The sequence below is a fragment of the Trachinotus anak genome, unplaced genomic scaffold, assembly GCF_046630095.1.
Source record: "Trachinotus anak isolate AG129_WGS33_773 ecotype Australia unplaced genomic scaffold, CSIRO_AGI_Tana_v1 ptg000010l, whole genome shotgun sequence".
NCBI lineage: Eukaryota > Metazoa > Chordata > Actinopteri > Carangiformes > Carangidae > Trachinotus > Trachinotus anak.
In genome coordinates, this window is record NW_027273861.1 from 27,547,638 (window position 1) to 27,559,879 (window position 12,242).

General features: G+C 42.6%; 1 long non-coding RNA gene across 3 annotated transcripts in view; it reads right to left on the reverse strand.

The window, feature by feature from the left end:
- LOC139626259 (uncharacterized) overlaps positions 1-12,242 on the reverse strand; it is a 47,491-nt gene that overhangs the window by 10,548 nt on the left and 24,701 nt on the right. For all 3 annotated transcript variants that reach the window (XR_011692176.1, XR_011692178.1, XR_011692177.1), the window contains exon 4: positions 9,797-9,882. This is a non-coding gene — a long non-coding RNA (uncharacterized lncRNA). The remainder of the gene's footprint in view (positions 1-9,796; positions 9,883-12,242) is intronic.

Here is a 12,242-nt window from a genome sequence, read left to right on the forward strand (position 1 = left end):
GCTTCAAAACCACTCTTCAGAAACCTGTGGGCCACGTCCACCTTGATATACAGCCTACGGTTGACCTGGAGGTGCACAGATCACCTAATCTGAATGACTTCAGCCTACTTTTTGCATTTTGCAGTTTGTCCACTTTTTTGTCGAATCAAGAAAATGAATGAATCACTGTTCACACAGCCCAATGCTCAGCTCTGATTATGGCTGTTTTCAGCTCAGTCGTATGTTTAGTCTGTTGCTATGTTCATTTCAGTACAAAACCAACCTGTTCTAGCACTGCACATGAGGTGACTAACTCAGCACCTTATTATTCACGGCACAGTTATCAGATTCTGATTGTTTTCGTGGCTTTTACTGTCTTTTTTATGCTGGATCTCATTTTAACTGTATTTGACTAAAAAAGGCAATGTTTTGACCCCACCAGTTCTTCATCAGGCAAATGTTGTCCAGTGCCTTCCCTAAACATACAGTAAGATGGGTGTGAGGACTACATGATCTCACTTTGGTTTTCATGTGATATATTGAGTTACGTCGCAACGGTATGAATTCAAACAAATTTCCCTCATGAATCCCTTGATCACGGCAACCACGTCCCTCATCATGCTATAGTAGAGACTCCTTCCTGTGAGCATCAGCTGAGACTGCAGGTCCTGCTGCTGTACAGTCTCAACTGATGCTTGCAGGACTTGTTAAGTCCTGATGCAACCATGAAAGAAAATAAAATGTGAGGGTAAAGTTAGGTGCAGCGTGGTTTTTCATTTAGCCTTTCCCCTCACATCCTTAAAGTCATGCAGTGTTACAGGGATACAGGTCACCAAAACACCCCCCCCCCAAAATAATCAAGTGATTGGGTTACCAGTCAGTCCAGGCTGTAAAGAGGCGATCTAAACTGGGGCTTGTATCACAAATTTAGGATTACGAAATTTAGGATGAGTAAATTATCAGGATAATTTCCAAAAAACCTCAGATTCTAAGTAAAGTCTTCTGAAGTAAAAATAGCTCCTGCAGGTCTAACTCAGTTCATTTATCCAGCTAAGTTAATAATCCTGCCTTGTGAGACGGGCCTCAGGCACGATTCAGATCAAAGAAAACAAACTCAGGCATGAGTGTGTCCTTATTCTGCTGTCAGCTGCTCTGGAGTGTCGAGTTTACTGAGGTTTACCATGATAATTACCAGATGTGTTCCTAAAATGGCTAATTTGTCTCACAAAGTCTTATACAAGATTACTGGATTAGAGCTCATCTCCCTCAGCTGATTGTGTCAGACAGGACTGATGAAACATCACCGTCCTTTCACTTTACTCATTACTGAACAGAGGCGAGTATTCAGGCCGAGCCCAGCCAGTGTCAGCTGTCAGAGGCTGTGTCTCCACGCTGCTGGCCCGGCCCTCCTCCTCCAGACTCCCTCACTGTGTGTGCGCTATGATGTCATGCTGCAGCAGGGGTGTGTTTGGGGGTGTGTTTGGAGTGTTGGGGGGGGGGTGGAAGGTGCGAGGGCAGGATAACAATGATGGCTGAACCCTTGACCTTCTGGTCGTGACCTAGTAGCACAGAGTCACCAGCCGGGGGTGAAGCCTCTTTACGGCAGCCCCCTCACGTGGCGACTAGCCTGCTCTTAGCATTAGCATGGGCTAATGACTCAGGTCCCAACCTCGAGGCCAGAAGGTCGGGGGAAGACCCTAAGCCAACATCTCCTTTTCTACCATATCTGCATACGACGTCCAATCAGCTGCATTTCTGCACAAAGAAACAAACCAAAACAAGAAAAACAGAAAAACAAAGGTAACATGATGCACATTCACACACTTCAGCTCATACACTCATTCAACCACAAATACAGGAATGCATGCATACACACAATCCCATCCAGGTAGGGTTACCTCTAACATAAACATCTACACCCAAAGAAAGCAACACACCCTCTCGGGGACACATTCCGGTCTCCTGAGCCCTGCTGCTGATAAGCGTCTTGTGTGACTGGGACACATGGGCCGGGTTTGGGCTAATTCAGCACCTGGGAACCCCCTCCACTCTCTTCATCCACCCCTGTCTAACTCCTTCTTTGGGAACAAACCCAGCCTTGTGCAAATCCCAACAATGTCAGTGACACTCTACACTGCCACTAATTGTTAGCTCACAATGCTTCCTGGTATTGTGTTCAACAATGCCCACTCTGAATAGAGAGTCTAACCTACTTGTATTGTCGCTAATTGGTTTCTTGAGAGGAGTAGAAAATGGGGAGAGAAAGGGAGAGAGGAGATGTTGGTAATGGACTGCAGTTTCATTGGAGTCGCCAGTAAATAGAGTTCACAAAGGGCTTTGTGGGGTTGAGGGCCGAGGGTCGGAGGTGAAGAAGAAGAGGTGCACCTGCACTCTCCACAGGCCGACAATGAGCTTATTCAGCTGCTCTGCCCAGCAGGACAACGGAGGACGGAGGCAGTGGCTGTCCCACAGCCCCGGAGAGACGGCCAGACACACACACACACACACACACACACACACACAGTTTAACAGTGAGAGGGAGAAATAAAAAAGAGACTGAGGGAGGGATGTGAATGAAAAAGACTGTCATGTATCTTTACATCTTAGAGATGTAACTACTAAGACAAGAAGACAAGAAGACAAGAAAGAAAGAAAGAAAGAAAGAAAGAAAGAAAGAAAGAGGAAGAGAGGATCAAGAAAATGGGAAATTGGAAGTAGAACAGTGGAGTGGAGGAAAGTCGAAGAGAAAAAGAAGAATGGAAGAGGATGAAAATGGGACCAAGAGAAGAAAAGGAAGAAGGAGACAAAACTGAAAAAAATGGGAAGTAAAGAAAATTGAAAAAAGAAGAGTTGAAGGGGACAAAAAAATGGAAAGAAGATAAGAGGAAAAAGGGAAGAGAGAGGGAAAGGTGAAAAGAAGAGCAGAGAAGATAAGTGAAGAAGAGAGTGGAAGACAGGATGAAGGCAGATAAGTGGAATAAGACAAAATGGGAGGAGTTAAAATGAAGGAGAGGAGTTTAAGAAGAAGAAAGAAGAAGGGCAAGGGGAAAAAAGAGAAGATGAAAAATGAGAACAATGGAGAAGATGGGGAGATGAGTAGCACACAGGGGAAGAAAAAGCAGGCGATGGCAGGGAAAAGGAGAAAACTTGAAAGAATAGTAGAAGAAGAGAAGTTTGATGTCTGACTGGCTGAGGTGGAGGAGGGAGCGGAGACATGGATATGACCCACTTACACACAGGTGTGTGTGGAGAGTGAGAAAACAAAGAGGACGAGTTAAACGTGAACTTTTGTCTGTCCATGCAAACATGCCGTACACACACGTGTGCATATTCATTATGAGTTATGTGCAGGTTCTCCGAGGCCAGGGTCGTTAATCGGATGCTTCGCAGCCACATCGGGACGACCTGGACCGCTCTGAGGAGCCTCCATTCCTCTCATACCCACTATATCAAACAATACAAACATACAGTACTGCATACACATCACTAATACATTCCTGAGTCACATGAATTGTAATTACAACTATTCTATGCAGATGGTGGCCCAAACTTTCACCTCTTTGGTCTTTGTAGCTTCATTTTAACTAATCACTACTTTTGTGCGAAAGGTTGCTCATAGTGATGAACTCAGCTTTAAAAGTTTAGCTTCCTTAAGGTAATTGTGTAAGATTCACTGTTTGGTTCGGCCTCACCACTCTGTCTGAAGCTGCTCTGAGACTGTATAAACATGTAGCAGCTAAAGAGCTAGATCTTTTTCTCAGGTCTTGGTAGAGACCAAACCAGAGCTAAAAGGAGAGAGATTACTGGGCTTAAATGGGATAATAATAACACTGGGTGACTGCTGGATGTATAAATAGTTGTCCTGTGTCTGGCTGACAGCGCTGCAGCAGGAGAGGCCGTGCAGGAGGATTTCATAACTCAGCCACGACCATGACTCCAACATTGATTCATTTATTCAGTGTGGAAACCTCCTGTTTTCAGATCCCTGATGATGAACAAAGACATTAAAACATGGGTTTTCAGGTGTAACATGACCATGAACAGGAGTACGGTGGAGGGTGGTAGAAATCTAGTCGATTCTTGCCTCACTGCACTGGTAACCAGTGGCATTGAGGATTGATTTTAAAATCTTATTTCTTGTTTTTAAATTACGGCCTGATCCCATCTTATATCAATGACCTTCTCACCCCCTGTATCCCTGCTCGCTCTCTTAGATCTGCGAATCAGCTGTTGCGCTCAGTTCCGGGGGTGAGGCTGGAGACAGAGGGTGGTGGGGCGTTTGCTGTGTGGGCTCCTCAACTGTGGGATAATCTCTTGAGAATTAGACAAGTAACCTCAGTGTCCTCTTTTTTTTCTGTTTGCATTATGCTTTCATTGCTTTTTCATCATTTGAAGCTTTTTATTTAATTTCCTTTAATCTCTGTGTCATGATTGCACCACTGTTTTATCTTTGTAAACTTGTTTTTTGAAAGAAGTGCTACAAATAAAGTTTATTATTATTATTAGTAGTAGTGGTATTAGTATTAGTAATAATGTTAAGTGTTCATAAAAAGGAAAAAAATCAATAAGAACAAACAAATTACAAGCTCCTCTATATATAATATACCAAAGATGTCTGCCACCTTTTTGTCGACTCATCCATCCCCCCCTGACCTCCTCCCTGTTCGCTCTGCAATGCTCTTGTCATAATTTTTATGGCCACTAGAGGGCTTTGTCACTTGAGCATAAACATGTCGTTTTAGGGCAGTTGCTGAAGCAACTAATACTTGTTCTTCTAGGGAGGATGGTCTCAAGTGTTTATCTCAGTCACCTTTTCTTCTCTCTCCCCTCTGTCCCTATGTGAGCCCTTGACAACTAATTCTTATAATTCCTGCTTTAAAGTTATAATTATTATGCTGCTGAGCTTCCAGCACATCTACAGTTTGAGCACCGGCCTGCATGTCTGCTCAGTCACTGAGCACCAGCCAAGATTCTTCCTCTTTGGGCTTGGGGAGTATATCACATCTTTCAAGTCATGAGACTCGCGTCCAAGTAAAGTCATGAGTCATTAAGTCTTTTTTTGATTCTGTCAAGTCTGAAGGCATCAAAGTTGTGGCTTGAGTCAGATGCAGAAAGCTTTTGCCAGCCAGTAGCTAAAACACACGCTGATAAACCTTACCACACCCCTGCACAGTTCAACACAGTCCAGTTTTGTACCTTATAAGGACACAGAGCTTATAACCCAGCGTTTTCAGTGCATTTAAGAAGGCTCCTTTGTTGACAGAGTTCTCTATCAGCATGCTTATTTGGTATTTTTCACCTCATGTTTGAAACTCAGGGCACTAATAACAAAGCAGTAACTATTATGTACTCATTGCCTGCTGGTTCATGTTGTTAATGACTTTTTTTTCACCAGATCCAACTGCCACTCATTTTCTCTCTTGTTTTCTTAGTCCATTTTTGGTATCTCCTCTTATTCCCTGGCCTAGTTTTTGTACATGTCTCACTCTAAGGAATCTGCACTAACTTTCTAGAAATAACAGATAACTCTTCCTCCATTTTTCCCCTTAAATTTCACAGACATGCACACCTATAAACATGTACTCAGAAAAGGCAAACACACACACAGTGAGACACACTCCCATGTGTGTTATATATTGCCATGAAGTCCCAAGGCCATGTTTTTGTTTCCGTTGTAAATGTAACAGGGTAAATGCAGCCGCTGCTGACAGAGGAGTCGAGGTGCGGGAGACACTCCCAGAATGTAAAGCCTGCAGTATTGCATGGTTTCATTCACGGGTTGGAAGGGATACATGTTACAGTGTGTGTGATATATCTATAGCTGTGTGTGTTTGTTTGTCAGTTTGTCTGTGTGCGTGCATACATACAGTACGTGCTGTGTAGGTTAAAGCACATTCACAAAGTAACTAAGCTCTAGTCTCAGACTTTTAGACCCCCACTGTTAACATCATGTAGTTATGTGCATCTCTACTACTTCAACCAGATTTACACTTCTGCAGGGTCTATATCACACAGTGAATAACGCAATGTAAAGTTGATGACCCTGAGCCTGCCAATGTAAAACATATTCATCTAGTCTTGCAATGATGATTACTTTACTTATTAGAAGAATGACGACACATGTTGTTCGAGCAAAAGTTTAAAACAACCTGTGACCCTGACAAAACTACCCTGACAACCATCATCTTGTGGTCACGTGAATGATTACTCCTCTAACAGCAACAAAGGTGGAAATAATGTAATGTTGTTGGCGGATGGTCAGATTGAAAATAGCCCTGAGGTTGTGCTAGTGCGGGCACGTTGCTGCAAGATCAGATGAGGAGATTACTGTGAATATGATTAAGGATGTGAGGTGATTTAAGTAACAGAGCCAAGGGTTTGAAGACTTATCAAGTATCAGATCTCTACACAAAGGTTTCTAATACTAATAGACAGGATTTTGCAACTCTGGAGAGTTACATTGATGCCAGTTATTTTTATCCTTGGTTGTGGCAACATGTGCACTTGCACGTATTTTTTTGGCGTTTCATTGCGTTGAGCAAAAGTTGAGCGGGCAACCAAGTGTTTTTTGGCAAATCTCTCTGCAACTTAGCCAACTTAGTTGCCTCACTGAAATGAATAAAGAGGTTGTATGACTTCTATCGGCAAAAATGACAACTTGGAGGAATGTATCACTGTCCTCTTCCCCAGTGTCGACATGCATTATGAGAGTCCACAATCCAACACGACCAATGTGTGTTGCACTGCTGAATACATTTTAGTCTGAGGTTGTGTTGTGGTGTGGATGGGCAATAACAGAGATGTTTAGAAATGATGACATATACACCCACGGTCACTGCCTGAGTGGGTCTTATCAGCCTCGACTACCAGTGGTGAAAGCAACATGGATAACAAAATACTGAAGCTACTGACCTTGTTGTCTTTGCTTTGCAGCTGTTGTGGAGTTAAATTCTGCATTTTACTACAATTTCATTCATGGTTTTTTGTGCAACTAATCAACAGCAGAGTAGACAATCTGCTTCCTGTTTACATGGGCTTGTGCATACCCAGTGTACGTGAATAGTCATGTGTCTATTCGTTTTCAGGTGTGTTTGTATGGACAGAGATTGTTTCTGGTATAGAGTAAAAACAGTCATCTGGATGGAGATTGTCTTTGTTTTAAAACACCATTTTGAAATGAAAATTTTGTACCATCAAATGCAAACAGACATTATGGCAGATCATTAGCCTTTTTGGAGTACTTATAAGGATTGTTTTGAAAGGCACTGGAAACTACCCACTTACTCATTTAGATATGGAGACGTCTTTGACAATCAATGGGCTAAATCTTATGTTAAACTATCAATCAATTTCTATACATATCAATTTTTCATATGAGAGAAGCACAAATCTGGCAGCAAAAGACATCGAGGCAGCAGTGAGCAGAAAAACAGGCAGATTGAAAAGATGGAGGATGGGGGAAGGGAGTGCAGAGAGCAATATAGGGGAATGGGTGAGGGGTATGTTATGTGGTTGTAAGAGAGCCACTGCACGAGATAGTGAAAAAGTGAGTGAGTGGAAAAGAGAGAGAGAAAAAGAGAAGGAAGGAGAGAGAGAAAAAAAGAGAGAGAGAGAGAGGTGTCGTGCTTTTTAAATAGCCTACGTGGAACACCAAATCCCCTCAGCAGCACAAATCAGCTGACTGACTGCCACTTGCCAAGGAGTAGGTGGGGGTGGTGGGGAGGGCAGGGCTTATAACTCTCCCCACTGACACATTCACCATGCAGAGACGAGGGAGAGCTTTATCCATGTTGGCCCTGGAGAACTCTATCCTGTCTAAACATAAACCTCCTGGTGCCCTGGGGGAAGACGAAGGGGAATGGCATGGAGAGAAAGAATGTGGGGAAAAAGAATAAGGAGACATCAGCTGTCTCTCTGTTTCCCTGCCATGCTGCCATCATTCACACATTTACCTAACTTTGTTAACCTCCCTTGACACTGCAATTTACAGCTTTATTAAGTTCTCGTCATCTTAAGATCTTCCCAGGCACTGAAAAATCCCAAACACCTGTCAACTTTTAAGTCGTGACAATCTCATTTTCCTGATGTAATCATCCACATCTTTCACGACACACAATATTTTTTCATGGACTTTGAGTAAGGTTGGGTATTGAAACTCAGTACTTTCTGTCCGCTGACTGAGGAGTATCAAAAACTGTCAAGTACCGAGAAGTTGGAATTGAATGCTTTTTCTAAATTCATCATTTTGGTGTTGATGCCAAACCCGGGTATCATAATACTGTATCAAAATGTTCAAACAATGCGTATCCCTAGTTTAGGTAAGAAGATCTTTAGGGCTCAATAATAGAGAATAATTTATTTTCCATTCTGCTGCAGGTTATCAGATAAGGGTCTGCACTTCCAAAAGAGAAGTTCATCAGTCCAAGTCACAGTGGAATCAGGCTGAGCAAGGTAGCACAGGTGTCCTTCTACCCAGCTACAACCTCCAGTTCTTCCTTCGAGAAGACTTTCTAGGCCAGATACTGTAGGTATGATAAGTCCTCCAACATGGTCTGGGTCTACAATTGGGATAAGCCCAGAAAACCTAAGAAAGGTTTCTGAGAGTTCAGGGTATGCATGAAACTAAGATGTTCATACCAAGTGTCATCTCACAAATACCTAAAAGCAAAAGTAAACCCTTTTTCAAATGGCTACACTTGAAGGATGGAGCAAAAGAAAGTAATAGAGGGTGGTGAGACAGAATGAATTATTAAAACAGAGATACCAGTCTCCCCTCAAAGGCATTCATACAGTAGTGTTGCACTGTGTGTTGTACACACAAAGATTGTTGGCAGAATGAAAAAGAGTTCGAGAGAGAGGATCACATCCTGTTTGCTTTTACACATCTGCATGCCTGGCGTTGATGTCAACTTATCAGTTTGAAGAGGTTGCAAACATAGTTGGATGCAGCCTCCCCCATTCTGACACGGGGGAGTAGGTTTCAAATGCTATGTGGCAACTCAACAAGGACAACTTTTAATACAAAGGAGAAACATTTCGACTCTGAACTCCTTGTGGATGTCAGAGCTCCTCACTCTGTCCCTTGAAGGACACCCTTTTTGTCCCTTTGTATTGGCTCAATTTATGATTGTTTCCGATCTGATACATCATTGTCTACTTCCTGTAGTGTGAGAGCTTTGCTGTAAGTCTTGACTGTTTGTATTGACCTGTTTGTATTGTATTACTGCTGTAAGGATACAGAGATCAAGGCCATGGGTGGGGAAATGTAAATTGAAAGCTTTGCCTTCAAGCTCAAGAAAGTCAAGGATGTGGCTGTGATGGAAATTCAAGGCCATGGCTAAACTCTGGACTCACATTTCTGAAGGTCTTGAAGAGTAGAGACAGTGAAATTCAAAGCCAAAGTCAACTCAATTGTCATTTCTGCCATATAGAGAATTGAAACTCCGTTTGTGTAGGCATACACAAGTAAGAAACAAAACAACAAAGGGTTTTAGAATACTATGATAGAAAACACAAAAAATGCTAAGAATTTAAATATTTATAAGTTAAGCTGGGGGCTGGGGGAGCAAAAATCAAGCAGGGATCACATAAGCACAAAACTGCAATGGTAAAAAATATCATGTAAAAAGATGTGCATCATCGACACGATGATTATCAGCAGTTTTAAAGTACAAAGTGGCTTCTGCTGAGTTTGTGTGTATATGTTTGTATAAAATGGCTGGTGCTACAGGATGTGTATGGGGTGCAATGGGTGAGTTACAGACCAGACCTGGCAAAAGGGAAAGACATCCTAACATCTGATGGATAAAGCTGTTACCTGGTCTGCTGGAATGGGCTCGGAGGCTCCAGTATCTTCTCCCTCGAGCAAATTCTCTACAGGCATGAAGGTGGGCGAAAAGAACACTGGAGAGAGAAGAAACAGAGAGAAAAGGGTTATATATGTATATATTTTTTTCTTTTTCTCTCACCCCGTCTCCCTCTCTCCTGGAGTCCAGCTGGTTTCCTGCTTTCCCAGAATAATGCACAGTTTATGAGGCAGGCTGAGGGCCATGCTTTATAAATGGCACCGTCTAAACCCCTATGCTCGGTCGCGCGGTCCCTCTCTGCTGCTCTGTCACCCTCCTCCACTCTCCAAGGGTGGTTCATGGCATTTGTTTGAGGGTAGTGTATGTGCATGCCTGACACCATGTACTGTGTTATGATTTGCAAAGGCAAGAGAGGTGTTGTGTCAAAGTGGCACAGGCATTCAGCCATGGTGGGCCTTCTAGATATTTTGGCTTTTTTGGATTCCTACCATATTAAGCTCCCCCTTTCCCACATTTCCTCACTTGGTAGAAGCGTCACACCTCCCTCCTTCCTTTCCTCAGCTTGCTGTGAAAGGTGACCAGCAAATTGTCGCCCTCTACTCCTGAAATGCACCCTTGTAACACTTCTCAGAATGTGAAGGTTATTCCACAGAGGAGTTGCTAAAGCTTCAGACGACCTCAGTATTGTCTTACTCAGAATAGTCGCCTTGCTTATTATCCTGCCATCACTCAGCTCTCACCCTTTCCCTTCTTTTCTCTCTCTGGTCCTTTTCTTGTTTGTTGGGTGACTAACATCTTGGAGGATAAGGGTGGAAAACATGCCTAACCCTCCTTAATGAATATCAGAGATGGTGTGTCACATGTTTGTGATTCATATCCTCTGTTATCTCAAAGTCTCTATTTACCAGAACCCCAATCCCAAACACGATGAAAGAAAATGAAAGAAGGATGGGCCAACATTTGGGCAAGACCTTTGCTTCCAGTTGGAAGAACTGAACAAAAACTTTAACTTGATAGAAATCTGTCCCTAATCAAAACATGCTAATGTGTGTTGGAAATTTGAATATACCCTCTCCCATTCTTTCAGGCTGTCATTGGTTTCCATTCATTTCTTGGTATGATAACGGTTTAGCAAACTCTTTATATTTGCTTAAGTTTTGTTATCCATCACAGCCAACATAAACTGAGCATTCATTTTTGTTTAGCTTTCATTATTGCTATAATTAAAGCAATACAGACTTTTCAGAACAATCTGCAACATATCTGTATTACCACCTGATGAACTTCATGAAGTTAAGTTCAACAACGATGGACAGAAAACAGTTAAGTCAAGGTCTGTTTACCAGCTTTAACTAATTTGTTCAAATCAATAAAGGTACATAAAGTTTTACCTGCATGGCAGTGTACATGTGATTGAACTCTTATCTCCCTTATCTTTTTGTTCATCTCTTTCTGTGCTTTTTAAGACATCCCTCCCTCCAGTGTTTTTCAGATTCTCAAGGGGGATCCCATGGTGTTTGCAAGTCAGATGAAATATATATTCTCTTTGTCGTTTCCTGGGTCTTCCATGGGATTTCCTTCCAGTTGGACATGCCCAGAAAACTTCCAATGGAAGTCACCCAGGAGGCATTCTTATCAGTTGGCGGAACCACCTCAATGGGCTCTTTTAGACCATGTCTCTAAGGCAAACCTTAGCCACCCTACAAAGAAAACTAATTTTTGGCTGCTTGTATCCATGATCTCATTCTTTCGGTCACTACCCAGGGCTCGTGACCATACAGTAGGTGTGGATTGAAATTGACTGGTAAACTGAAAGTTTTGTCTTCCCTCTTCATCGCAATGGTCCAGTACAATAACCAAATTACAGCTGACTCCGCTCCAATCCGCCTGTCAATCTCACACTGCATTATACCCTCACTTGTGAACAAAACCACAAGATACTTAAACTTCTTCACTGGGAGCTGTAACTCACTCCCAACCAACATTTTAATCCAGCACAGAAAATGGGACATATTAATGAATTGAATCAATGGCAGTACATGGCTCATGTACAATATAACACATGTACCAACAGCACTGTAAACAATACAAGCCATTAAAACATATTTCACATGGCTTCCCAAATGAGAAATGTACTTCACTGTCTGGCAACTCTTGAAAGCTGCAAAAAGATAAAGTTTAAGTGCACTGCAACATCTCCACTGCCTGCTGCTGTTTAATTATCAACAGACTCAACATCATACTAGCTGCCTCATCAGACGCCTGCACCCCATATGAGTCGGCAACCCCTTACCTTTTAGATTCACAGCAACCTGCATGCCAGCATGGTAAAATGAAGCGCAGCCATAGCTTACCCCTTGACTGTCATCAGTCTGCACAGACAATAACATTTAGCCTGTGACGGTCTTGGGCTTGAGGGATATGGTGTTTGTTAAAGGCCACTAAAACTTTCTGTTA